At 39.9% G+C, this 23,426-nt stretch overlaps 1 pseudogene; it reads right to left on the bottom strand.

The window, feature by feature from the left end:
* Positions 1–5,341: 5,341 nt before the first annotated feature.
* Positions 5,342–21,978, bottom strand: LOC102840290 (annotated as a pseudogene).
* Between the last annotated feature and the right edge of the window lie 1,448 nt (positions 21,979–23,426).

The raw sequence follows: 23,426 nt of genomic DNA, 5'->3' as shown, positions 1-23,426 counted from the left end.
GGTAATACAGAAATGTCTGCAAGCATACATTGACAGAGAACTTCCAGAGATTCAAGCCGTATGCAGAAGATGATATGGGACAAAGTATATCACTGCTGATGTCTGATAGATCTTGGCTGAAAGGTGAGAATACCAGAAAGATGTTTACCTGTGCTTTATTGACTACACAAAGGCTTTCCATTGTGTGGATCATGACAAGCTTTGGACAACATTGAGAAGCATGAGTATTTCGGAACACTTAATTGAGCTCATGAGGAATCTGTACGTGGACCAAGAGGCAACTGCCTCTTGTTCAAACAGAACATGGGAACACTGAATGGCTTAAAATTAAGAAAGGTGTGTGACAGGGTTGTGTTCACACACCTTTCTTATTCAACATGTATGCTGAGCAAATAATTCAAAAGGCTGGGTTATAGGAAGAAAAACATGGCATTAGGATTTGAGGAAGACTCATTACCACCTGTGATATGCAGATGATAGATACAACCTTTCTTGCTGAAAGTGAAGAGAACTTAAAAATACTTGCTGATAAAGGTCAAGGAGCACAGTCTTTGATATGGATTGCTTCTCGATGGAAAGCTGCTCCTGGTACTAAGGTTATTCTAGTTTTTTCCTACTGGTCTACATGGAATCTGTGTGTCTGTCAGAGACTCACACATTGTCTCCTTCATTCTGAGCCTGCATGATGCCCCAGGTTCTGTGGTGTTGCCTTCTCTTTTTTTTTCTTAAATGTTTTATTTTGAATTATGTGATAGTTTACATGGGAGAACATTAGTTTTACATTCATTCTCTCGTATATCGTATCATTGCCATGGCTACAATTCCCTCCATGCATCATCAACCAACCAAAGGGTACACTCTGTAAGCCTGCCCCCCATACCTCCCTGGTCTTCAGCACACAGTCCCTCTCCCTCTCATGATCTAAAGCCCTCAGCTGCTCCATCACTCCACGTCATCATCTCTGCCTCCATCTCAGGCATCACTGCTTTTCTGGGTAGGGTCCCACTCTTTGCTCTTCTCCCTTGATGGTCCTAGGGACCTCTGCTCCTAGACTGGAAAGTTAATCACTCCCTTCCTTGCTATAAAATGCCTACCTTTACATTTCCAACCCTCACAATCAGTCTTGATAACAATTATTCACTATTGTATCACAAGAGACTCGTCTGCATTTCATTTCATCACCCCTGCCTAGACAGATTGGATACTACTCATTGGAGATTCTACCTTCCTCCAGACCATCTGGATCTAGGTTCCCTCTTGAAAGCTTGTAAGCCAGTCACTTCTTGCCTTTGTGCCCCCCCCCCCCATTTTGGGTAAGCAATGTCCAAGTTGCCCATCCCTGTCTACTCTATATGTGGAGGGGTGGGAATGATTCTTGCTGTAAGGATTTGCTCCCTCTTTTGAGCTACTGCTTCCATAAGTGTAGGTAAAGTTCATCAAATTGTACAGAATACTTTTTTCCCCCCTCTTCTTTCTTCTTCTCATTGAGCTCTGATCATCCAGTCATTGAAGCCAAGTTAAGTGGGTATTATCTGCAAGTGTGGGTGTTCTTGTGCAGATGCCCTCTCTTCTTATCAGCTGGATGTTTTACTCTCCACTCTAGTCCTATGTGGCTATGTCACTGACTATGGATCCAAGAGTCCCCAGGTCTTGCCACACTGCTGGGCAACCAGGTCTTCACCCGGGTTCACAGAAGTCTATTGAATGTTGTAGGGCTTAGCTCACAGTTTCATTGCTGTTTTTCCCTCACTTTCCCTTATGGGTGACGAGCATGGTCACCAATAAGAGCGTGTATTCCCATTGAGTCTTAGTCTTGGAAGGGGATTTGCACTGAGGGGACCCAACCACTTGCCTTGATGTTTCCTGGGCAAGCAACTTGTTTGTTCTTGTATTAACAGTCGGTCTGCCTATGTCGTTTTATATTTTTCCTATAGGTCTTTCTTTCGAAGAATAGCTTCTATTCTTCTAGCCATTCCAGGCTGGTCTGCTCATCCTTTACAGTGGGAATTCCCATCTCTGGAGATCTGGATGTAGTTCAGGCTTCCACCTATAGTCTTATGTATTGTAGAGGCTCTGCAGGAAGCCTCCTTCACTGGGCACATTGTAGTCCCATTTTAATTATTCGGGTCTGATCCATAGATAATGAGAACTACTCACTTGGTCCCTTTTGCATTTCATCCAGAAATGCTGTCATCACTTGCAGAGAAGATTAACTCTGAGGTACAACTAAGGTAAATGGCAGAGATACACAGCAAGTGAATAGAGAGAGGTGTTACAGGACTACCTTTCTGCATGTCCACCACAGAAAAGGACTGCCAACCATCAAGTTAGTGGTTCAAGTCCATTGACCACTCTGCAGGAGAAAGATGAGGCTTTCTGCTTCTGCAAATATACAAAGCCTCAGGAACCCTATACATAGTGGCTATGAGAAGAAACCAACTTGACAGCACCCAAATTACAACCTTAGGAAAAAGCTATTCTACTGACTAGACAGTTTTGGTTACATATTGTGAATGCTTCCTTCTTTAACATGCATTTTTTAGTTTTTTACTAATTCCAGCACTCATCTGTCAGTTTTTCATATTGTGGTGGCTTGTGTGTTTATATGATTTGGGAAGCTATGCTACTGGCATTTTAAATACCAGCAGGGTCACCATGCTGGACAGGCTTAAGTAGACTTCCAGACTAAGACATACTAGGAAGAAGGAGAGACAAACCACATCAGAAAGTTGTTGTTGTTAAGTGCTGCCGAGTCGGTTTTTACTCAGTGACCCCATATAGGATTTCCAATGTGGGTTTGAACTGCCAATCTTGCAGTTAGTATTCCAGTGTTTATCCTACAGCACCACACCAGAACTGAAGACCTTATGAATATCAGCAGAAGAGTATCTCTTATAGTACCAGAAAATGAGCCCCTAAGTTTGGAAGGCATTCAACATACGGTTGGTGAGGAGCTACCTCCTCAAAGTAGAGTTGACCATAATGATATGAAAGGAGGTAAGCATTCCAAAACTTCATTTGCCAATTGGGTAAAACTCAAAATGAGAAGAAATAGCTGTAAACAGCTATTAATAATCAGAACATGGAATGTATGAAGTCTGAATCTAGGAAAATTGTTGACGTCCAGCTGATTGCAACCCATAAAGACCCTGTATAGGGTTTCCTTGTGGTTCAAACTGACTTTGCAGTACAGTGCATTAAGCCACAGCACCACACCAGGAAAAGTGGAAGTCTTTAAAAATGGAATGGAACACATGAAGACCAGTATGCAAGCCACTGGTAAGCTGAAATGGACTGTACCTAACAACAGCTTCCATTAGTGTTAATAGTGTTGTTGTTAGGTGCCATCGAGTTGGTACTGATTCATAGTGACCCTATGCATAATAGAATGAAACACTACCTGGTCCTGGGCTAACTCACAATTGTTGCCACTGATGCTTGAGCCAATTAATGCTGCCACTTTGCCAATCCATCTTGCTGGGGGTTTTCCTCTTTTTCTTTGACCCTCCACCTTACCAAACATGATATCCTTCTCCAGTGACTGGTCCCTCATGACAAAGTGTCCAAAGTATGAGAGATGAAGTCTGGCCATCCTGGCCTCCAAGGAGCACTCTGGCTGCACTTCTTCCAACACAGATCTGTTGTTGTTTTTTTCTTTTGGCAGCCCATGGCACTCTCAGTAGTCTCCTCCAACACCATAACTCAAATGCATCAGTTCTTCTACATTTTCCCTTATTCACTGTGAACAGGTTTCACATGTATATGAGGTTATTGAAAATACCATGACTTGTGTCAGGTGCACCTTAGTCCTCAAGGTGCCATCTTTGCTCTTCAACACTTTCAAAAGCTCTTGCGCAGCAGATTTGCCTAATGCAATACATTGTGTGCTTTCTTGATTGCTGCTCCCATGAGTATTGATAGTTGATCCAAGAAGAATTAAGTACTTGACGACTTCAATCTTTTCTCCATTAATAAGAATGTTGTTTATTGGTGCAGTGATGAGGATTTTTGTTTTCTTTACATTGAGATGCTATCCATACTTAAGGCTGTGGTCTTTGATCTTCATCAGTAATTATTTTAAGTTCCCTTAACTTTCAGCAGGCAAGGTGGTATCATCTGCATATCGCAGGTTTTTAATGAGTCTTCCTTCAATCCTGATGTCATGGGTTTTTTTTTTTTTTTCCCTATAACCCATTTTCTCAGATTATTTGCTCAGCATACAGATTGAATAAGTATGGTAAAAGAATACAACCCTGTCACACACCTTTCTTAATTTTAAATCATCCAGTGTTCCCATGTTCTGTTTGAACAACTGCCTCTTGGTCAAAGTGCAGGTTCCTCAAGAGCACAACTGAGTGTTCTGGAACACTCATACTTTGCAATGGTGTCCATAGCTTGTCATGAGCCACACAATTAAAGTCCTTTGTGTGGTCAATAAGCACAGGCAAACATATTTCTGATATTCTCTGCTTTCAGCCAAGATCCATCTGATGTCAGTAATGATATCAGTTTTTCCACATCCTCTTCTGAATTCAGCTTGAACTTCTGGAAGTTCTTTGTCAATGTATGCTTATAGTTGTTTCTATATTACCTTTAGTAGAACTTTTCTCTCAAGGGATATCAGAGATATTGCCCAATGATTTCTGCATTTCATTGGGCCACCTCTCTTTGTAATGGGCAAAAACATGGATATCTTTCAATCAGTTGGCCAGATAGTTGTCTTCCAAATTTCTTGGTATAGATGAATGAGTGCCTCTAGTGTTGCCTCACTCTGTTGAATGTTTTCAATTTGTATTCGATCAATTCCCAGTGCCTTGTTCTTTGCCAATTCCTTCAATGCACCTTGGTCTTCTTTCAGTATCATTGGCTCCTGATCATATGCTAACTCTTTTTTTTTTTTTTTTTTCTTCCTATCCAACAGTAATTTACTTGAGCACATGATATATGTAAGACATTGGACTAAGCATAAATAGAACAAATAAAACAAATCATGTCTCTTAGAAGAACTAAATTGCCCTGATATGCTGTCGTTATCTGATGTGGAAGCTCTGAGCTGGGCAGAGAAGGAAGCCTCACAGGCCTTCTCTGTGTAGGAAGGTTCCCTGGGAATATTGAAACACTTTGAATGAATTCAAGATTCACAAAAGATAGAGTAAGTAAGGGAAACACAGAGGAGCTTTTCTAAAGGGGCCCACCCCAGATGGAACCTTTGGTTTAAAGAAAATCCACACAAGCTAGCCTTGAGGGGTAAGACACTGGAAGCCTGTCTTGGAGTCTAGAAACCAAGCACTGGATCCAGATATAAGACTTTCCACTTTGAAGCCTGGCCCCATTGAGCCACTCAGATGGCCACACTGTTGGGAATCTATTCTGGAGACAAGTCTGGTAGTTTCTTCTTCTTCTTGTGCTCTTGCGATTATGCATCTTGCGATTATGCCGAAGATGGTGTCCAGGTTCTTGCAGAATTGGGCCATGACCTCATTCATAGGCTTCTCAATGAAATACTCCTCTGGATACATACCCAAGAACAACTTATTCTCCTAGAACTGGCTCAGCACTCACACTGCACCCAGATGCCAGCAGGAACGACCATGGTCCGGCAGTCTCCACAATCTGCTCGATGGTGACCACGTCCCTGGCCATCAGCTGCAAGGCCCTCATTGTTGGTGACACATTAGGGATACAGAAGCACCAGTCATACTGGCCAAACTTCATGACTGCGTGCTGGGCACAGGCGGTGAAGATCACAACGGTCAGGTACTCTGACAACTTCTCTCTGGTCTTGATGGACTTGGAGAAGCCTGAGATCTTTCTGACCCGCATACCATACACATAAACATCCTTAAAGTCTTACACTTCCAGGCCCTCCGCCACCACCTGGTCTTTCTCATAGTAGATACCTACCACCTCAGCTGTGGATTCCTTGATTGTTTCCCACAGCAGCAGCCCATCATCTCAGTAGAATTAATAGGGAATGTTCTCTGTGCTGTCCATGCCCCAGGCCCTGATGGTCTCGGGGAAGCACAGGGAGGTGTAAGTCAGTTCCCACATAGCCTATTGTACCATCTGCATGTGACCACTGCCACCTGTGGCACTGGCCTTGTCCAAGAGGCCATTCTTGCAGATGAACTGCTCATGGACCTTAGTGTTGATGGCGATGGTGAACTGAACATAGGCTACCAGGAGCTTGAAGATGGGGTGCATAGCAGGCAACTGGTGGTCCATGGCAATGCCAAAAATCTCAGATGTGTGCATAGAAGATGGGTGATAGTCTGTTGAATATAGAAATTACTGGAGTGCACCCAGATTTTGGCCAGAAGCCAGTCATATTTTGCATCTGAAAGGAGAAAAATGTGATTCTCATTTCCTGGAACTTGGTTGATCTGGATTGCATTGGGAACCAGATTCTTGTACAACAAGCAGATAGGTGCAGCCAGGAACTGCATTGTACATGGGTCTATTTTGTTGGCATCAGTGCCATCCAGCTACTCAAAGTCCACGATGAAAATCTTGCCTTGCTTGACCTCCTCCTCCATAATGAGCTGTTGCTCCAGGCTGCACTCCACCATATCTGTGGCCACTGGCAGCTTCTCAGAAAGCTTCGTGTACTTACAGATCAGCTCATGGTTGCATCAATTCAGGAACTGGTAGGCAAACATGAGGTCTTCCTGCCAGTGATTCATGAACCCCTCTGAAATAGTGTGGCTGGTCATGAAGATTTTCTCAAAGTCAGCGAAGTGACTCCAAGAGGAGCTTTGGAGTAGTTCAGAACAAAGTCCGCTCCTTTCTCACTGTCAAACTAGATGTCTTGAGGTAAATCCTTTTGGCATTTGGCATCGATACTTAAAGCCAGGGTTCCACTCTATCCACTGATATTGTTTTTGCCATATTTCCAGTTTGTTTCACCTGTGCTGCTTGAGAATGTGAATTTGGTCATCTCTAGCCAGTTTTGCTTGATCATCTTGAAGGATGCTTTCACCCTCACCTGTGATCCAGCGGTAGCAGGGGAATTCAATGTAGTCCCCGTGGGGCGTCTTCAGCGTGATGTACGTAAACTACTAATCCTCATGAAGTCAGTACTTCCATTTCTCAATTTTGACCAGTTGGATCTCACTCAGCTCTTCATCTATTGTCATATCATAAGAATCAACCTGCTGGAGCTGGCAGAGGTCTTGATGTCTCAACTGGAATCCATATGCTATCTCTTGAAACTGTTAAACATCAACCATTTCCTTTTGGTACAGTGACTCTGTGTATTCCGTCCATCTTCTTTTGATGCTTTCTGCACCATTCAATAATTTGCCCAGAGAATCCTCCAATAATGGATGTTGAGGCTTGACTTTTTTCTTCAGTTCCCCCAGCTTAAGAAATGCTGAGTGTGTTCTTTCCTTTTGTTTTTCTGATTCCAGATCTTTGAACATTTTGTTGCAATATTTGACTTTGCCTTCTCGAGCTGACCTTTGAAAATTTCTGTTCAGCTTTTGTACCTCCTCATTTCTTTCATTTGCTTTAGCATCTCTCTGCTGGAGAGCAAGCTTCAGCGTCTCATCTGACATGCATTTTTATTTTTTCCTTCTTTTTTGTCTTCTTAATGACTTTTTGCTTTCTTCCTGTATGATTTTCTTGATGCCATCCTACAACTCTTCTGTTTTTTATTTGCTAATGTATCAAATTTATTCTTCAGATGATCTCTAAATTCAGGTGGGATATATTTAAGGTCATATTTTGGCTGTCATGGACTTGTTTTCATTTTCTTCAGCTTCAGTCTGAATTTGCATATGAGCAATGGATGGTCTATTTCACAGTTTGCCCCTGGCCTTGCTGTGACTGATGATATGGAGCTTTTCCACCTTCTCTTTCCACAGATGTAGTCAATTTGATTTCTATGTATTCCATATGGTGAGGTCCATGTGCATAAATGTATCTTATGCTGTTTAAAAAAAGGTATTTGAAATGAATAAATCATTTGTTTTGCAAAATTCAGTCATGCAATCTCCAGCATCATTTATATCACCAAGGCCATATTTTCCAACTAACCTTTGCATTCCAGTCACCAGTGATTATCAATATATCTTGATTGCATGTTTGATGAATTTTAGATTGAAGAAATTGGCAGAATTCCTCTATTTCATCCTCACTGTCTTTAGTGGCTGATGTGTAGATTTGAATAATAGTGGTGTTAACTGGTCTTCTCTGTAGGCACATATACATTATCCTGTCATAGACAGCATTGTATCTCATGACAGAGCTTAACATGTTCTGTTTGGTGATGAATGCAACACCATTTGTTTTTAATTTGTCATTCCCGCTATAGTAAACCATGTGGTTATCAGATTCAAAATAACCAATGCCAGTCCATTTCAGCTCACTTATGCCTAAGATATTGATGTTTATGCATTCCATTTCATTTTTGACAATTTCCAATTTTCTTATATTCATACTTCATGCATTCCATGTTCTGATTATTAATGGATATTTACATTTTTTTCTCTTTATTTTGAGTTGTGCCACATCAGCAAATGAAGGTCCCAAGAGCTTTACTCCCGAGGGCTTTATTCTTCTATTCACATCATCCCGGTGAACTCTACTTTGAGGAGGCAGTTCTTCCCCAGTCAGATTGTGAGTGCCTTCCAACCTGAGGGGCTTATTTTCCGGCACTATATCTGACAGTGTTCCTCTACTATTCATAAGGTTTTCAGTAACTAAATATTTGGAAGCAATTCATCTCTCCTTCTTCCTAGTCCATCTTCATCTGGATGCTCATCTGAAACCTGTTCACCATGGGTGACGCTGTTCATATTTAAAATACCTGTGTCATAGCTTCCAGAATCACAGCAACCATAGTACAACAAACTGACAGATGAGTGGTGGAATGTTGATAGTAGTAGATCCAAGCAAAATGGAGTCTTTGGTAATGTCAATCTTTTCTCAATCTTTTTCTCAATCATTCATGATACTATTTATTGGATTAGTGATGAGTATTTTTGTTTTTGTTATGTAGAGGTGTAACCTACATAGAAGCCTGTGGTCTTTGATACTCATTAGCAAATATTTTATGTTCTCTTCATTCTCAGCAAGTAAGGTTGTATCATCTGCATATTGCAGGTTGTTAATGAGTCTTCCTCCAATCCTGGTGCCACATTCTTCTTCATATAATCCAGCTTCTCAGATTATTTGCTCAGCATACAGATTGAATAAGTAGTGAAAGAATACATCCATGGCACCCACCTTCCAGTTTTAAACTATTCCCTTGTTCTCTTTGAACAGCTTCCTTTTGGAATACGTATGGGTTCCTCATAAGCACAATTAAGTGTTCTGGAATACTCAGTCTCCACAGTGTTGTCCATACCTTTTCATGATCCACACAGTTGAAAGCCTTCGCGTAGTCAATAAAGGAGAAGCAAACATCTTTCTAGTGTTCTCTGCTTTCAGCCAAGATAAATCTGATCTTGTCATCAATGATATTCCTGTTCCATGATCTTGTCTAAATCTGGCTGAAACCTCTGCCAGTTCTCTAGCAATGTAATTTTTCTAGACCTTTTTGAATTATCTTTAGCAAACTTTTACTTTCATGCAACATTAAAGGTATTATCCTAAGATTTCTGCATTCTGTAGGTTAACTTTCGTTGGAATGGGCACAAATATAGATATCTTCCAATCAGTTGGCTAGGCTATTGTTGTTGTTGTTGGGTGCCATCGAGTCGGTGCTGACTCATAGAAACCCTATGTACAACAGAATGAAATACTGCCCGATCAGAGGCCAACATCACAAATTTCTTGGCATAGATGAGAATGTGCCTCCAATTACATGTCAGTTTGTGAAAGACTTCAATTTGTATTCTATCAATTCCTGGAACCTTTTTCTTTACCTTCAGTCCACCTTAGAATTTTTCTTCCAGTATCATTGACTCTTGATCATATGCTCTCTCTTTACATGGTTGTACATCAACCAATTATTTTTGGTACATTTACACTCGGTATTCTTCCCATCTTCTTTTAATGTTTTCTGCATCACTCAATATTTTGTCCATATTGTTGTTGTTAAGTGTCATCAAGTTGGTTTCAACTCATAGTGACCCTTTACAAGATTTTCTTGGAGTGGCTGGTGAGCTTGAACCTCTGACCTTTCAGCTCAAACTGACCTTGCAGTCCAGTGCATTAGCCATCAGCTTCACACCAGAACTCCATTTTTCCCATAGAAAATGTCGCAAGTTGAGGATTCAATATTACATGTCAAGGCTTGAATATATTCTTCAGTTCTTTCTGTTTGAGAAATACTAAGCATGTTCTTCCCTTTTGGTTTTCTAAATCCAGAACTTTGCACATTTCATTATAATACTTGACTTTGTGTTTTAAAACTGCCCTTTAAAATTTTCTTCTCAGCTTTTTACTTCCTCATTTCTGATATTTGCTTTAGAATCTCTACAATTGAGGCAAGCTTCAGAGTGTCTTCTGACATCCATTTTGGCCTTTTAATTTCTTTTCTGTCTTCCTAATGAACTGTTTGTTGCTTTCTTCCTGAATGATGTTCTTGACATCATCCCATAAATCTTTTGGTTTTTCAGTGATTAGTGTGTAATGCATCCAATGTATTCTTGTGATTATCCATAAATTCAGGTGGAATATGTTCAAGGCCAAATTTTGCTCCCTTGGACGTGTTTTCTTTTTCTTCAGCTTCAGTCTGAACTTGAATATGGGCAATTGATGATCTGTTACAGTCGATCCCAGACCTTGTTTTGGCTGATGATATAGAACATTTCTACTATCTCTTTCCACATATAGAGTCAACTTGATTTCTGTATATGCCTTGTGGTGAGGTCCATGTGTATGATTGTCTTTTATGCTGTTAAAAAAGGTATTTGCAATGAACAAGTCATTGGTTTTGCAAAATTCTATCTTGTAATTTTTTGGCATCATTTCTATAATCAAGGCCACATTTTCCAACTACCCATCTTTCTTCTTTGTTTTGAAACTTTTCATTAAAATCCCCAGTAATTATCAATACATCTTGATTGCATGCTTGATAAATTTCAGAATGAAGAAGTTGTTGTTGTTATTAAAATGCCTTTGAGTCTGTTCCAACTTTTAGCCATCCTATATTGTTGTTGTTGTTAAGTGCCGTCGAGTCAGTTCTGACCCATAGCGACCCTGTACAGGGTTTCCAAGGGTGTAAATCTTTACAGGAGTAGAAAGCCTCATCTTTCTCCTGCTATATAGGGTTTTAAATTAAGAAAGATGTGTGACCAGGTTGTATTCTTTCACCATACTTACTCAACTTGTATGTTGAGCAAATAATCTGAGAAGCTGGTTTATAGGAAGAAAAACATGGCATCAGGATTGGAGGAAGACTCATTAACAACCTGTGATACAATGTTGCTTGCTGAAAGTGAAGAGGACTTAAAATATATTACTGATGAAGATCAAAGAGCACAGACCTAGATATGGATTATATCTCAATGTAAGACAAATAAAAATCCTCACTACTGGACCAGTAAACAACATTCTTATCAATAGAGAAAAGATTGACTCTGTCAAGGGCTTCATTCTTCTTGAATCAACTATCAACACTCATGGAAACAACAGTCAAGAAACCAAATGATGTATTGCATGAGGCAAATCTCCTGCACAAGACCTTTTTAGGATGTTGAAGAGCAAAGATGTCAGTCTGAGGACTAAGGTGCGCCTGACCCAAGTCATGGTATTTTCAATAACCTCATATGCATGTGAAACCTGGTACCATAGTGCTTACGAATCGGGCTGCTATCCTCAGGGTCAGCAGTTTGAAACTACCAGCTGCTCTGCAGGAGAAAGATGAGGCTTTATGCTCCCATAAAGACTTACAGCCTCAGAAACCCTGTACAGGGTTGCTATGAGTCAGAACTGACTCCCCGGCACATAACAACAACAACTTTAGTGCTTGGAGCATAAATTTGAATAATAGTAGTTTCATATTATCACAGACAGTATAACACTGTCTGTGATACATCCGATCACAGACAGTGTTATACTTTAAGATAGATGATGAAATTTCCCTTTGATGATGAATGCAATGCCATTCTTCTTCAATTTGTCATTCCCAGCATAGTAACCCATGTAATTATCAGATTCAAAATGGCCAATCCCAGTCCATTTCAGCTAATGAATACTTAGACTATTGATGTTTATGTGTTCCATTTCATTTTTGACAACTTATAGTTTTCCTAGATTTATACTTGTTACACTCCTTGTTCCAGTTATTAAAGGATATTTACAGTTGTTTTTCCTCATTTTGAGTTGTGCCCCATCAGCAAAAGAAGGTCCCTAAAACTTTGTTCCATTCCTGTCATCACATTAAACTTTATTTTGAGGAGGTAACTCTACCCCAGTCATATCTTGAGTTACTGCCAACATAAGGGCTCATCTTCTAGCACTGTATCTGACAATATTCTGGTGCTATTCATCATGTTTCAATATTCAATATTCTGGTGCTATTTGACAGTATTATACTGCTATTTAAAAGGTTTTTTAAATACTAAACATTCAAAAGGAACATGCCTTTCCTTCCTAGTCTGTCCTAGTTTGGAAGTTCAGTATGTACCCTGCTGGTATTTAAAACACCAGTGATATGGATTCCAGCATCACATACAGGCCACCACAATGTGACACAATAATAGACCAGTGATGGTATAAAACTATAAATCTTAATTTAACAATTGTTTTTACATATTTTCAAAGTACTCTTTGTGATATCAAGCTGAGAATACTTCTAAGGCAATGTTCTCTGGAGAGAAAATACATAACGATTCAGCTTTAATGTTTTCCTTCTCTCCTTTTTTAAAAAAAATATTCCCTTATTTACTTTTTATTTTGTTCCCATGGTTTTGTCTATTAAGAAAATAAATATATATTATTTTCCTTTAAGTATATGAACTGAAAAGAAAAAGAAAACAGACAAAAAAAATTCAATTTCCATTTCCACCACCTTTTATTTGTAACTGCCTTCCCTATCTTCCAAGTTTCTACATTCTAATCAAAGAATTATTTCCCCTTTTCTCCCACCCCTAGCAATAATCATAGAATGATTATCATATCATTAAAACATTTCATTGACTTTTTTCAAAAGTAATATTTAGATCTTGTTTTTAATCAACCTGTACATAAACCAAGGGGCACTTGTGTTAACAGAACAAGGGGATAATTGTTTCAAATCATGAAAGTTGTGTGCAATAATTGGATCCTATTATAATTATTCAATCTGTATGTTTCATAAATAATCTAAGAAAGTGTACTATACAAAGAAGAATGTGGCATTTGGATTGGAGGAAGACTCATTGACCACCTGAGATATGCAGACAATATAACCTTACATGCTGGAAGCAAAGAATACTTAAAACACTTACTGTTGAACATCAAAGACTATAGCCTTCAGTATGGATTTCAGCTCAAGGTAAAGAAAATGATAATCCTCACAAATGGATCTATAAATAACATCATGATAAATGGAGAAAAGATTGAAGTTGTCAAAAATTTCATTTTTCTCCCATCCATAAGCAACACTCTTGGAAGCAGCAGTCAAGAAATCAAACAGCATAATTCATTAGGCAAATTTGCTGCAAAACCTCTTTAAAATGTTCAAGAGCTAAAATGTCGGTTTGAGTACTAAGGTGTGCCTGACCTAAGGCATGGTATCGTCAATAACCTCATATGTATGTGAAAGTTGGATAATGAATAAGGAAGACACTAGAAGAATTGATGCATTTGAATGATCAAATAACTCAACTGGAGAGGAATAGTGAAAGTACCATGGACTGCTGGAAAAACAAAGACATTTTTCTTGGAAGAAGTACAATCAGAATGCTTCTTAGAAGTGAGGATGGCTGGACTTCTTTCTTATTTTGGGCATGTTGTCAGGAAGGACCAATCCCTGGACAAGGACATCATGCTTGGCAAACTGGAGCATCAGTGAAAAAGAGGAAGATTCTCAACAAGATGGAGCAACAATGGATCAAACATAATTTTCAGTGCTTCAATCTATTGTGCATAGAGTTGCTATGAGAGGTAACTGTTTTGATGATGATTGTTGTTGTTGTTGTTGTTATGTGCCATGGAGTCAATTCTGACTCATAGCAACCCTGTACAGGGTTTCTGAGGCTGTAAATATTTACAGGAGCAGAAAGCCTCAACTTTCTTCCACGGAACAGCTGGTAGTTTTCAAACTACTGACCTTGCAGTTCGCAGCCTGATTCATACCCCTACACTACCATAACTCCTACCAGAAAATGTGGCACTGTGGATAAATACTGGACTGCCAACCACAAAGACGGTGGTCAAACCCACCAGCTGCTCCTCAGAAACCCTGTATAGGGCCACTATGAGTTGGAACAAACTCAATGGCACTTAAGAACAACAACAAAAGCCACAAGTGGGAGACTAAGGTTCTATTCCTGGCCAATGTATCTCATGCATATCAACCACCTATTTTTCAGTGGAGGTTTGTGTGTGTCTATGAAGCTGTACAGGTTTTAGCATCTTCTAGAAGGAGCTCTGGTAGTGTAGGGATTACAAATTGGGCTGCCAACCACAAGGTCAGCAATTTGAAACTACCAGCAGTTCCTTCGGAGAAAGATGAGATGTTCTGCTCACATAAAGATTTACAGTGTCAGAAACCCTGTGCAGGGTCACTGTGAGTTGGAACCAATGCCACGGTACTTAACAACAACAACAAGACTACAACAGACTAGCAAGGGAGGCTTGATATTGTAATTCTGAAAATCAGCCAATGAATACCCCGTGGATCACAATGGTCCAATCTGCATCCAATAATGGGGATGGTGCAAGACCCAGCAGTGTTTTGTTTCCTTGTACATGGGGTTGACATGACTTATGGGACTGATGGCAGCTAACAACAAAAAAACAACATGACTTATAACCTATTCTATAAACATACTGTTTTATTCTCTCTTTGAATGCTAATAAGGGAAGGAAAAGAAAACACAATTGCACTGATAAATAATATAATTATGAATGAAGAAAATGAAGATTTCCTCCTATTTGGGTTTGCAATCAATGTTTATAGAAGCAACAGGCGCAAAATCAAATGATGTATATAGCATTTGGAAAACTTGCTACAAATATCACTTTAACATCACCTTGAATTTTAATTTTAATGTCACCTTGAATATTTAAGTTTTGCCTGACACACACCCTGCTCTTTTCAGTCACTGTATATGTATGTGAAAGCTGGATGATAAATACAAATAATCACAGGTGCATTTGTGTTGTGGTATCAGCAAAAAGAATCCTACATACACCATGGACGACCACAGTAGGAACTATTGCAGTGTTAGAACAAATCCAACTAGAATGTTTCTTAGAAGTGAGGAGGTAGCACTTTGACTTGCTTACTTTGGATGTGTAAGGAAAGACCTATCACTAGAGAAGAACATAATATTTAGTAAATAGGAAGGTCAGTGAATGGAGAGAACCCTTAATGTGTTTATGATGAACTGAATAGCTACAACAACAAACTCATACCAATAGTTAGGAACAAAGCACATAATTGGGCAATGTTTTACTTTGTTATGTTTTACTGTTGAGTATGTTCCAGGTCCTAGTGGCTCTTTATGGGGTTTCTGAGGAGAGGCTGGTGGGTTTGACCATCGTCCTTGTAGTTGGCAATCCAATGCTTATCCACAGTGCCACATATTCTACTACTGAACCATCACTGCCCCTTAAATCATGTGTTATTGTTCATTGTCACCAAGACAGTCACACTCATAGCAACTCTATGCACAATAGATTGAAACACTGACTAGTCCTGTGTCAACCTCAAAATTATTATGATCACCATGGGCTCTCGGTGCAGCACAGTAGGGAGGGTAAGCACTAGTCTGTGAACTACAAGGTCAGCAGTTCAAATCTACCAGCTGCTTCTCAGAAACACTATACAGGGTCGCTGTAAATTGACACAATGGCACTTAACAACAACAAAGGTCAACCTTGAGTCAGGGTCAACTTGATGACAATCAAAAACAACAGCTAGGTTAAAAAACAAGCATCTATTATGTGTCTGTACAGTAAAGTTTAACAGGCATCATCTCACTCTTCCTGAAAACAACCATATGAAGAGATATTAAGGGACTGGTCCCCAAGACCAGAACTTGGGAAGTCTGATTCTGGAATGTCTGACAGCAAAGTCTGAGCCTTTTGTATTATTCAATGCTATAAATCTACCATTTGTCTTGCAGCTCATCTTTTTTTTTTTTAACTAACACTTATCACCTCTCACAACATCATAGCAAAAGCAATTGTATTCTACCTGCAAGCCAGGAACTCATGACATCATCAGTAGAATCTTTTACTTCTCTTTTTTTGAGAGATCAGTTCTCTCATTACAGAGGCCTGTCAGTTGACTGTTTTGTTCTCTTCCTAGTGGGGGAAAACTTTACACAAGAAAAGTTTAGTAGACTTACCATTGAATGCACAGCAGTTTAGTAAGAGATGTAGCCAAATGACTTGCAAATGGATTCACCTTGTGTCTTCTAGATTATGGTCAAATTCTAGTCTCCATAACAAACAATCACCAAATTTTCTTCATTGTCAAATGCCCAGTGTTTTACATCAGTGCTAGTTCAGAATGTTTTTAGGCTTTCTGGTCAAGTTCTTCATCTGTAAGACTCTTGGCCTATTCTACAGGTGCATTAGTCAAAGAAAGTTTCTCTTCCTGCTATTCAGGGTGAAGCGTGGGCTCTGCTGGCTTTGGACAAAGCAGGCAAGCAGAGCTGAGATGTGGCTGTGAGCTGGACTCACACCTGCTGTTGACATCAAACATCAACAGTTGCATCAATGGTTCCTGGGGTGCCTGTTTCTTAATCCCATGAAGGCTATGTCCTGAGCCTCAGGCAATCCAAGCTTTTCCCCAGGATCTTTCTAGAACAATGGTAGCAAATGTGCCATTTCTTTTCCTCTCCAATTTGTAGGAATTCTGTGCAAGATCTTTGTGCTTCCTAATTTGTAGGAGTTCTGTATAATACTTTGTTATACGCATTGTAAATATCTCCTCCCAGGATGGGACTTGTCTTTCTACTTTTTTCATGGAATCTTTTAATGATCAGATGCCTGTATTTCTTTTTCATATTGATTGATCCTAGTTGTTTAGGGTGTCACTTTATGAAGGATGCCAGTATGAAGACTGGTTCAATAAGTTTAAAAAGGAAGAGTGCTGTGATCTGCAAGTGATGTCTGACAACCATATCAGTTTGGTGTACTATGGTGGCTTGCATGTTGTTGTGATTTTGGCTATGCCATTGGTATATCAAATACCAACAGGGTCACTCATAGTGGACAGGTTTCAGCTGAGCTTCCAGATGAAAACAGACTAGAAAGGGGGGGAAGGGGGGGGATGAGCTATTTCTGAATATTTAGTCACTGAAAACCTTATGATGACTCCAGGGACTATCATTTTATAGCTCTGGATTAAGCAAGCTAAGTTGTCAAATGGATTCTAGTTTATGTTCTTTCTAATGTACCCACTAGATGAACATCAATCATTTGGAAGGAAACAAATAAACTGATAGAAATTCATATAAGAAGAAGAGCTAATCCCAAAGTGAGGGAACACATGGTCCCTCACTCAAGAGACAAGCAAACTTCACCTTCCTAGAGGAGAAGAAGTAGCCCTATATCTGAAGGATGAGTATGGATTTGCCAAGCAGAAAAAAGAACATCTCAAGAAATGCAAGTGCCTAATAGAACGAACAGAATGAATGATGTGTTTGGGGAAGCTCTAGCATTTTGATGGGCCTGTGGCATCCTGAGTGGCATCCTGGTGACTGACGACACAGAAGATGTTGCTGCACCATTATTAATGGTTATGCATTTAAGAATGGAAACGTTATTCTGCAGGTTGTAAGGTGTAAGGCCCTGGTCCTATCTACTAGTCAGCATCAGGGTCAAAGTGATGCTGATAATATGATGAAGCCTGAGAAATGGGAAGGACAGAATAACAGGAACACGAGGCCAGAACATGTTCAGAGATTAGTAGGTAGTAAGTTAGTGGCTTTTGTTAGGTTTTTCAGCTAAGAGTTCCAGTGACACAGGGATTAAGTGCTCAGATACTAACCAGAATGTTGGTTGTTCAACTCCACCAATTTCTCCATGGAAAAAAAGAGGTAGTAATCTGCTTCTCTGAAGATTAAAAGCCAAAACCCCTTGCCTTTGAGTTGATTTAAACTCATAGCAACTCTATATAAGGTTTCTAAGACTAGAAGTCTTTATGGGAACAGATAGCCTCATCTTTGTCCCACAGAGCTGCTGGTGGGTTTCAACAACTTACCTTGCAGTTAGTAGCCCAATGCCTAACCACAATTCCACTAGGGTCCCTTCACTAAATATGACCACCTTGGGAATACTGGGGGGCAGTTCTACCCTGTTCTGTAGGATCACTATGATTCAGAATGTACTCAGCAACAATAGATTTGGCTTTATTTTTCATTTAGTTTTTAAGATAGAAGCAGAGTCCATGGTTTTAGCAGCAACTTCTATTTGAGTATAAAAGTGAAGTCAGGGAAGAATGAACTTGAACCTCATTCTTTGAAAGCTTGGAGTTTATGGGGTGGTGGTTGTGTGCTATCAAGTCGGTTATGCCTCATAGTGACCCTATATAGAATTTCTGAGGCTGTAAATATTTACGGGAGTAGAAATTCTCATCTTTTCCCACAGAGTGGCTTGTAGATTCGAACTGCAGTTAGCAGCCCAATTCAAAACCCACTATGATACCAGGACTCCTTGTGTGAGAGTACTGGGTAAGTAAAAGTGTCTCAGGTGCAAAGGTTGTTATCAACCTTGAAGTATAGGAGGAGGAAGAAGACTGGGGTTTGAGCCAGTCTTCTTGGACAACATGGGGGAATGTGGCCTGGTGGATAAGGGGGAAGCTCTATTTTCAGAACTCAGGCAGAAAGGCAGGCTGTGCACAGAATCAAGTTGATCTGATGCTTAGAACACTCAACAAATGCACTGACTACAGCTTTGGCAGATTGAGGGATGCAGATGGTGCCATTTCAGACCAGCCCTTTATCGCTGTAAGATTTTGAACAGAGCTGATTCTCCCATTAGAGGCAGGGCTTCCCTAACATGTAGAAGGAGATTAGTGTAGAGATGGGTGAGTAGAGAAGGCCAGAGAACCCGCCTGGCTGGAGAACTGAAGCTTGGTGCTGTCTTGTATTCTCTGCCTGTTACCTACCTCTCCCTTGCCCTCCTCCCCATAGCCAGGACCCTTGCAACTGAATCAGGCAAGAGGGGTTGAAGCAGTTCCAGAATGGCACTCTGAGACTCAATCTCCTGCTAACTTTGAGGACCAGACAATGTTTTCCAGCTGTGATTAATTCGGAGTCTACCTTATTCTTCAGATCATGTCTCTGGCTTGTGTCTTTGTTGTTATGTTGTTATGTACCATCAAGTCAATTCCAACTCATAGTGAACTGCATCATAGGATAAACATTGGGCCACAAGGTCAGTTTGAACTGAAAGGTCAGTGGTTCAAACCCACCATCTGCTCCTCAGAAATCCTATGCAAAGTCACTACGGGTCAGAATTGGCTCAGTAGCCTTAACAAAAACATGGGGGTTCCAAGGCTGTAATCTTTATGGGAGAAGGTTGGCAGCATTTATCTCCAGCAGAGTGGCTGGTGGTTCAAACTGGTGACATTTCTGTTAGCAGTTAAGTACTTAACCATTGCACTACAGGGCTCTTTTTATTTTCATTACTGTTGTTAAGTGCCATTGAGTTAGTCCTGACCCATACCAACCCTGTATAAGGTTTAGGAGGAGCAGCTGGTAAGCTTGAACCACTGACCTTGCAGTTCAAACTGACTTTGCAATCCAGTGCATAAACACACAGTGCCACACGAAAGGATTAAAGTATTGCCTAACTTTAAATGAATTTGATCAGAACTCTATGAGGACTTATGAAGGGGTTTCACAAAGTTAATGGAAAAATGGGATAAAAGATAAGGGAATTTCCCCACCATCTTTTTGAAGTCTCTTCATACCTTCCCATCTGTAAAACAAGGAGAAGAATCTATTTCATAGAGTTGACATGACGTTATCATAAAAGAGGGGTGAAACACACATAAAACCAGGTACAGTAGAGTCAGCTTCATACCATGTCCATAGCATTTTCAATGACTGATTTTTCAGAAATAGATTACCAGACCTTTCTTCTAAGGTGCCTTTGGGTTAATTTGAAAACCAAACCTTTCAGTTAACCCAACATGTTACCCTTTTGCTCCACTCAGTGAATCCTGAAACACACATTCCACACACTAAACGGTTGCTAAACGCCCAACGCATGTGATAGTTGCTATGCTGTTGATGATGGTGAAGATGGTGATGGGTTGCTTCTTGTTCTGTAAGTAGCCTCCTCACTATCCCATTTGCATCAGAGAAAGAACAGGTGAGTAAGTTTGTGAAGGAAGAATGAAAGTAGAGCAGGAAATAGAATCAAGGTAAGAAAGAGTCAAAAGACAAAGGGTGTCCAGGTCACTTGGCAACTAGATTACGCTTGTCAGTGATTTCTTAGTGGTTTCAAGAGAAAAAGATGATGACTATGAAAAGATTGTGTGTAAGTGAAGGTTAAAGTAAATATCAGAGAGATTTTGGGTAGCAAAAATTACCCACAGAATCAATTCCATTTTATGATATATAACACCTTCCGCCTTTTGGGCAAGAGACAATGAGACCTTTTCCTGCCCTTCCTCCTGGGCTGTTACCATATTCATCTCTTTATCTTTATATAGATTTTAAAACATTTTCATTATTGTGTACTGTAGAGTTGAGTCCGTGACCATATACGACGGAGTAGAACAGCCCCAGAGGGTTTCCTATGATGCACTCTGTATGGGGAACAATTTGATAGATCGTTTCTCTCAAGGAGTGACTGGTGGCTTCCAAGCACTGACATTTTGGTTAGTAGCTGAGTGCTTAACCACTGTGCCACAAGGGCTCCATTCTTTACTATTACATGCAAAAAGTGTTCCTGTTATTTTCTCATTGCCTGACTTTCTTCCTCTGAAGGCAATGAACTCTTTGGAGGTGAGGACTATGTATAATGCTTTACCTTTGCTTCCTGGGACAAGGCAGGCAATGCAGACCTTTGCATTTGTGAAAGAAAAAAAGTAGACTGTCATGAAGTCCTCAGACATAAGATTTACAAACAGTTCTCAAAGGACATTCATGGAAATGATGTTTTTTAGAAAATGGGTAAATAGGAAAAAGGCAAAACAACAATGAAACCCCTGAGACTGTGTGAAACAATGAGGAATCTGCAATGCATCTTCAATGGTATTGGTTAGGTGAGTAGGAATGCTTTCTAAGCAACAATACATGAGCAGCAGGATAGAAGCCAGAGAGAAAGAGATCCCTCAAGGACTAATGGAAACTTCCAGAAAGACAAAAACACTGAAGGCTAAGTTATTGAGCCACTGTTTTTAAAATTGCCTTTTGAAAAGGAGCCGAATGAGAGGAAATAATTTGGGCAATGTATTTTTCCTTTGTGTCTTTATCTGCCTCCTTCATGAGCTATTTTGGGTATGTTTGCATTAACCTTCTTCTAGCAAAATGCCAATTAAAGCAACTTTTGATAGGCTGTGCTTAAAAGACTGAATCCAAAGAGGAAAGTGTGTTAGATTGGCACGTGGAAAGCTACCAGTGTGGAAAGCACATTCTTAATCCTACTTGGATAATAACTGAAATTCTCAGTTGCTTTCCCTAGGATAGCAACATATTCAATGATTAAGTAAAACTCTCCAAATGGTGATAAAGAATGCATCTACTGCTGGGCGACATTCTTTCTTTTATATCTTTTCTTTCCCCTGTCTTTTTCCTCTTTTTGTTCACACTAAGTAGTTTTCCACATACTGTAACATGACCTCCCAGCATTTATGTGTATAATATGAACTGACCACACCTTTAAGTCTGTGTTGATAGCTGGCATGTTGTACATGGTTTCAGCATTTAGCTGTTTCTGGGAATACGACTGAAACCATACTGCAGTATTTACATTTGGATTGCAGGTGCTCTGGGCAGAGTTTCAGTTACATTCGTGACTCTTTGGGTAAATAATCTCAAAGTAGAATCAAACACATACCTTTATAGATCAGATTCTGACTTTTCTTTTCATCTTCCTCTCATGTTGGTAAATCCTAGTCTCTCTGCATCCTGTTTCTCCTTCTTTCTTTGGCTGCTTTCTAGATATCCACTAACCTTCAGTCCTAATACAGACACAATGAGCTAATCCAAGGAAAACATGTAACAGAGTACCTGATTTATATGAATGAGATAACTGCTCAACAACTTTGCATCATTAAAATATACTAATTTGGATTGCATCTTACCTGTCTCAAGTCAACTAGGCCCCAGGATAGGTGATGGCTATATCCTTGAGGTTTCTTCAGGTTTCTTTGGTTTCCTGTGTCACAATTAATCAAATATATATATATGAGTTTTATTTTAATTTCTGAAAATCATTGGTGCTCATGTTATTCATAGAAGAGGAAGACCTTTAAGACCAGAAGTGTGGGCATTATGCCTCTTATTTAGTCTAGTGTCCTCCTCTAACCCTTTAATTTCCAGAGTTAAAGTCCAAATTTGCTCACATGACATGACATCTGCCTCCTTAATGTTACTCATCCTCCTCCCTTGCTCAGGGGTCTCTTTCTTTATCTTCAAATTTATCAACTTTTTGCAGTTAACCCAAATTTACCTTTTCTTTGAATCCTTCAAGGAACACCCTAGAGTGATCATCTACTTCTCTAACTTGCTGGGCTAATGAAAAAACTTAGGTCAATTGTCATCTGTGGGTTTGTATGTGTGTAGAAGTGTACTGGGTTAAGGAAATACATTCTAGAGACAGATTGCTTAGAATCAAATCCTGCTCAATGATTTATGAGGTGGCTGAACTTGTACAAACTATGGAGCCCACCTGTGTGTCATTTCCTCACCTGTCCAAGAGGGACAATACCAGCATCTACCTCATGATCCAAGAGGCACAACACCCGTGTCTACCTCAATCACCTCATAAGCATGTGAAAGTTGGACAATGAAAGGAAGACTGTAAAAGAATCGATGCATTTGAGAACAAACAAATCTTTGTTGGGAGAAGTGTAGTCCGAATGGTTCTTAGAAGCTAGGATGGTAAGACTTCATCTCTCATACTTTGGACATGTAATTAGGAGGCATTAGTCCCTGGAGAAGGACATCATACTTGGTAAAGTGGAGGGTTAGCAATAAAAGGAAAAACCCCAAAGAGATGGGTTGACACACTGACAGCAACAATGGGCCCAAACATACCAATTGTGAGGATTGCATAGAATTTGGCAGTGTTTTGTTCTGTTTTGCATAGGTCTCTATGAGTTGAAACTGACTAGAGTGGAGGACAACTAACAACAATAA

Source organism: Chrysochloris asiatica, unplaced genomic scaffold (genome assembly GCF_000296735.1).
Source record: "Chrysochloris asiatica unplaced genomic scaffold, ChrAsi1.0 scaffold00292, whole genome shotgun sequence".
NCBI lineage: Eukaryota > Metazoa > Chordata > Mammalia > Afrosoricida > Chrysochloridae > Chrysochloris > Chrysochloris asiatica.
The sequence above is the reverse complement of the archived record's forward strand: the minus strand, read 5'-3'. Positions and strand labels throughout refer to the sequence as shown.